The 6,000-nt window shown below is 39.8% G+C and overlaps 1 protein-coding gene across 1 annotated transcript in view; it reads right to left on the minus strand.

Moving 5' to 3' along the window:
- The window catches only part of ADAMTSL2 (ADAMTS like 2), a 162,765-nt gene extending 158,859 nt beyond the window's left edge, over positions 1–3,906 (minus strand). Inside the window, exons 1-2 of the mRNA XM_073599673.1 lie at positions 3,563–3,906; positions 3,328–3,439 (exon numbers count right to left, since the gene is read on the minus strand). The gene's annotated coding sequence lies outside the window, so the exon portion shown is untranslated. The remainder of the gene's footprint in view (positions 1–3,327; positions 3,440–3,562) is intronic.
- Positions 3,907–6,000: the final 2,094 nt, after the last annotated feature.

Genomic DNA, 6,000 nt, shown 5'->3' on the forward strand with positions numbered 1-6,000 from the left:
ACTACTGGGTACTAAGTTTTACTTTTAGTGATTTCCTGTGATATTGTGTGTTTGTACACATTGAGGGTTATTTACGAAAGGCAAATCCACTTTGCACTACAAGTGCAGTCACTGTAGATCCTAGACATGCAAGGAAAATAAAAAACAGCATTTTTGCTTGTACATGATTGGATGATAAAATCAGCAGAGCTTCCCCTCATTTCAGATCTTCCCCTCAGATCTACAGCGACTGCACTTTCAGTGTACTTGTAGTGCAGAGTGGATTTGCCTTTAGTAAATCAACCCCACAGTTTTAGAGGGTCTGAGGTTTTTGGAAAAGGTTGAGATGAACAGAGCACACAACTTAATTAGTGGCTCCTATGGGAGTAGCGCTACACATACAGAGCATGAGCAGATACTAAGAATTTCACCCAGCATACAAAATAAGAGAAGTGGTATATGCAGCATTTATTCATACCAAATAAGAATAAATATTGGGAATTTAACCCAGCATACAGCACAAAAAATGGTATTGTAAAGCATTCAAACATATAGAATGAGAAACAATTCTGAAAGTTATACCCAACAAACAGAACAAAAGAAAGGATAACAGTACAGTCTCCACATTTGTAGTATAAGTAGAATAGATATTAAAACCAACAGAAAGCATACAGAACTAAAGAAGAGTTACTATGCAATGTGTATATAGAATAAGAACTTATACTGAGAATTAGCATTTACTTACATGGGAGAGTCTGACAGGCTGTCAAACTTGCCATGTAGCATTAGAATTGACAAACTGCGATGCAAAGCATCGTGGCGGCGGCAATATGTACTCATCCAAGCGGCACCATGTCCGCTTGTAGGTGGGCGGTTGGGGGCAGTAAAACTGTGCGTCAATCACCTGTGTTTACTGCCCCCTGGCCACCCGTGTAAAAGCAGTTATACTGAGAATTACACCCAGCATACACAACTGTATTTACAGACTGAGAACATAAACTGACAATTAAACAGAACAAGAAAAGTGCTACTGTGCAGTGTACCTACATACAGAACAAACACAGATACTGGGAATTACACCAAACATAAAGACCAAGAGATTGCTACTGTGCAGAGTCCATACATCAAAAATAAAAAAACATACTGAGATCTACGCCTAGCGTACAAAAAAAGAGAAGTGGTACTGTGCAGTTCCACACATGAAGAGTAAAGAACAGATACTAAATAAAGAGAAGTGGTGCTATGCACCATCCGTACATGCATAATAAGGGTGGAGACTGAGAATTTCACCCAGTATATGAAGAAAGAGAAGTACAGCATCCATACATACAGAATAAAAAAAGATATTGAGAATTACACCTGGCATATAGAAATAGAGGTAACATGCAGTATCCATGCACACATCATAATAAAACAGATACTGAATATTACACCCAAGATATAGAACAAGAGTGTTACTGGGCAGTATCCAAACATACAGAATAAGACCAGATACCAGAATGAAATTGTACACAATGAGAAAAGTGCTACTGTGCAGTATCCATACATACAGCATAGTAAGAATTACACCCATCATAGAGAACACCACAAGTGGTACTGATGATTGTCTTTTAATAGATAAAAAAGTATCTAAGTGAAATGTTAATGCTCTAAGAAGCAATGGGGTTGATTTACTAAAACTGTAGAGTGCAAAATCTAGTGCAGTTTACCACAGAAACCAATCAGCCTTCAGGTGTATTCTCAAAGCTTAATTGAACAAGCTGAAGCTAGAAGCTGATTGGCTACCATGAACAGCTTCACCAGATTTTGCACTCTCCAGTTTTAGTAAATCAACCCCACTGCCTCTGTGGCTAAGTTGAAAAGTCCACTCAAGCTGGCCACACACTGATTGCGTACTGAACAAAAGAAATCTAACAGATTCCTCCATCCATGCTAAATCGCGCAGATAGTTGAATCTCCCACTGTGGCTATTGTATTCTGGTGATGATGGCCGTCAGATTCCCCGAATAGTGTCTGCATCTGATTGGATGTAGGTACTTTTTTCCCTGTCTCATTCATGGATGGATGTCAAGTGGAGTGATGCCAGCGGGGCCACACATGGATTGAAGTTTAGCCATTTCATTAGGAACTGTACAGAATTGACCTATTGAATGGCTAGCTTAGGTCTACCTTCCTTCTGAGTTTTATTTAATATTCTGTGGCCAGAGTTAGGGCTCATTCATGTGTAAGGTTGGGGGGCAGTTAAACCCCATGGCTGAACTGCACTTTTGCCGCCACCCCCTTTAGCTGCAGAGGCAGTGGACGGGGAATGTACGCATGTCGTTACCACGCCAAGAATAATATCCCCTGACTAGTCAAGTGAATGGGGTCTCTCTGCATGCAACCCGCAACCAAGTGCATTGCAAGAGGTTGCAGCACACCAGTGGAGAATTCAAGGGGTTAAAGCAGGCAGTTAAGGACGCAACATAACATCTCCTCACTGCCTGTCAAATGACCTCTAAAGGGCAATCCAAACACGGATTGTTCTTCGGAGATCGAAGCACGTGTGAATGAGCTCTTTGTGGGCATTTCACAGAGCTGCTGGCTAAGACTCTTGTCGCATGATGCTGTGCTGTAGGAATCACGGTGGGCTGACCAGGGCTTTTTGTGGTTGATTTATTGGTATGAATTTTGTGGCTGTGTAGTGTTTTGGGTCAGCATTTATTGAAAAGCGCAAAAAAAGGGAAAATACACACAGATATTGGTTTACACTCTTGCTCTGCATTGTTATGTCATACCAGGGCAGTGCAGAGCTCATCCCTCTGATAAAGTTGTACTTGGATGTCCTGTCTATGCAACAAAGTGTCCCTGGAAATGACTGGAAAATACTGGCACCTAAGCGTAGCATTACAAGCTGGGATGCACTAGACAGATGCGATCCAGACCGCAGTACAAGGAAAATTTGTGTCGCTTCCAAAATATCACATTCCACACCAACCTGCGAAATGTTGAATATTTTCTGGAAGCTAAACTTCATTTTTACTTTTGTTCTGAAAGTTTTGCCTGAAAAGATTTACCTAAATTTACAATGATTCTGATAACTAGAAGGCATACAGGCTGGTTTCATAAAGGCAAAAAGCAATGTGCAGAGTGCAGTTATCTATAACAACCATTCAGAATTCATCCTTCAACTGACGTCAGTAAAGCCAAATTTGGTTGGTTTCCGTGGCTTACTGCACTTTGCACATAAGCACTGAACTGCTGTATCATAATATACACATGTGACATGGTCATTCAGCTTTACAATCAAAGAATAAAAATAATTATAACATAATAATATTAATTTAATATTTGTAGTGAGTACCTTACCTGGCAGTGTTCTGAAGAGTAATGGATATCCCAGGTTACAGAGGTATCGATCCGGTGCTGCAGTGGACAACCAGAATGATTGACGGTAGGCGACACAGCAAGTCTCAGCTTTCTGAAAGGTATAAAATTTGAAAATGAATGGTAAAATCTACAATTCACTGTTATCCTGATGACACACAGACCTTAGGAGAACTTTGATGAACTGGAGTATGACAGGGTCTGCCCCTTTAACTACCTTGCTCTGTCTGTTTGTCCCTGAGTGACTGTCTTCTCTCCTGGCGGTTGCGGTCACTGCTGCTGCCGGTTGCCTGTGGCAGGTTTTATAGCTGCTGTCAGGAATTCACACTTCAGACACTCACTACAGCCTCCTGTCCTTTCTCCTCCTTCATCATTTTTTTGCAATCATTTAGTCTCTATAATAACCCCCTCCTCCTTCCATGAGTGCTCCCCTCCCTTTTCTAAAAAGAAAAAAAAACACCCTCCCCTCCATCCCTTTGCTTTCACCCTCCATCCCAGCTGAACATCCCCTCTTTTCCTATTCCTTGTAGTGTCTTTATCTTTTTGTTTAAGTCTGTCTTGCTGTCAGCTTTGACGTCACCTATAAACAAAGGCATTAACTACTACCAGGATTTCCAGCAGTCCAGGCATTTTGCAGACTTTCTGGAAATGTGTAAAAAAAAAAAAAAAAAAAAAAACGAGAATATGAAATATTCATCCCTTCCCTTTAGTTTTCACTTGGACCTGAAAAAATATTACTAGCTGATTAATAGACTGGATTCTTACAGACGTGTCAAAGATTTAAGAATTGTTACTGTAAGCATACTCACGGGCTGAAATATTATCTATTCTTTGGGGAAAAAATTAAATTGGTCATTTGGAGCTGTAAGATGTTCACTAGCAACAAGGCATTATAAAACATAAGGTAGAAAAGTCTGCTTCTGACCTTCTCTCTACCTTGTTCATTACACCTACCTCTGGGATATTACGCCCTCCAACATGACCCTCTGTAAGGTAGAAAATAAGCTATTCTGAACTTTCACTCTACCTTTCTGACTACACTCACCACCAGGACATCTCACTTTCAAACATGACCCTCTGTAAGGTAGAAAATACGCTATTCTCAACTTTCCTCTACCTTTCTAACTACACTCACCACCAGGACATCCCACCCTCCAACATGACCCTCTGTAAGGTAGAACATACGCTATTCTCGAATTTCCCTCTACCTTTCTGACTACACTCACCACCAGGACATCTCACTTTCCAACATGACCCTCTATAAGGTAGAAAATACAATATTCTCTAAAATATTCTTCTCCTAACACAGCTCTACCGGTTGGATTACACTCACCTCAGGAATATTACAACTTTCAACCTAACCTTCAAAAAGGTAGACAATACTCTGCTCTCTACCTTTCTAATTAGACTCAACATGGTGATGATATTACATCTTCCAACCTGGTCTTCCATTAGGTATAAAATATTTTGCTCCTGTCCTTATACAGAAAATTGTAATACCACTTCAAATGTAGGTATTGGTTGCCACCATCCCTGTTACATAAACATCAAATCTTTAAATAGCCTCTAATGGGACTTTGTCAGCCCACCACACAGCTTACACAAAGAAATAAACACTTTAGTAAAAAAGTACAAACTTGGTATCTTTATTTGTAAATCACATAATAAAACATCCACCACAAGACTTGTGGCATAATAATAGCAGTTTTTTTGTTGTAGAAATATGTCATACAAATAAAAGAGGATCTACATCACATAAGTATACTTGATGTTTAGTGGTATAACCAATTGTTTGCTGTCAGAGATTTCCACAGTAAATTTTCAACTACAATTATCCAACGCATTTCAAACAGAAATTATAACATGTTCTATAACATGTTCTTCATCAGGGAAGTACCACAACCATATGCAACTTTGACTTGATCTATGATCCTCAGGAACATACAACAGGTGGACTCATCGTACAGAAGGGGAGAAGGCAAGCCCACATGCAACAGAGGTAAAGGAGGACAAAATGGCAGCACCCAGTCATCAACCCTCACAGGCATCCTTCTCTTTACCCAATAAGGATTATTATCCTCTCTGTCCAGCCATGTTTGCTCTGTTATTTGTATGACATATTTCTCACAGATCTTTTTGTGTAATCTGTGTGGTTGCCGACAAAGTCTCATTAGAGGCTAGTTACAAATTTGATGTTTTTGCTCCTGGCCTTATTTCTCCCTGCCTGATAACACTCACCTCCTGGATATTATACCCTCCAACATGTCCAACATGGGCATCCATCATGACCCCCATGAGATAGAAAATGCCTCTGACCTTCGCTTTACTTTTCTGATTATACTTACTATGGGATATTACGACCTCCAACCTTTTCTTCTACACAGAAAAAAATTCTCCTGATCTTCTTTATACCTTTCTGATTACACTGCTCACCTGGATATCACATCCTTCTATCTACCGTTATGATTAGATTCACCACCAGGGTATCACTTCCTCCAGAATGACCCATCAAAAGCTAAAAATACTTTACTCCTGAATCCTCTGCACATTTCTGATTACACTTACCACCAAAATATGAAACCCTGATATGATATGATCAGATATAATTTCAGGATAATATTGTAATATTTGATTTGATATTTCTATTCTTTGATT

This window comes from Aquarana catesbeiana, linkage group LG09 (assembly GCF_042186555.1).
Source record: "Aquarana catesbeiana isolate 2022-GZ linkage group LG09, ASM4218655v1, whole genome shotgun sequence".
Classification (NCBI taxonomy): Eukaryota; Metazoa; Chordata; class Amphibia; order Anura; family Ranidae; genus Aquarana; species Aquarana catesbeiana.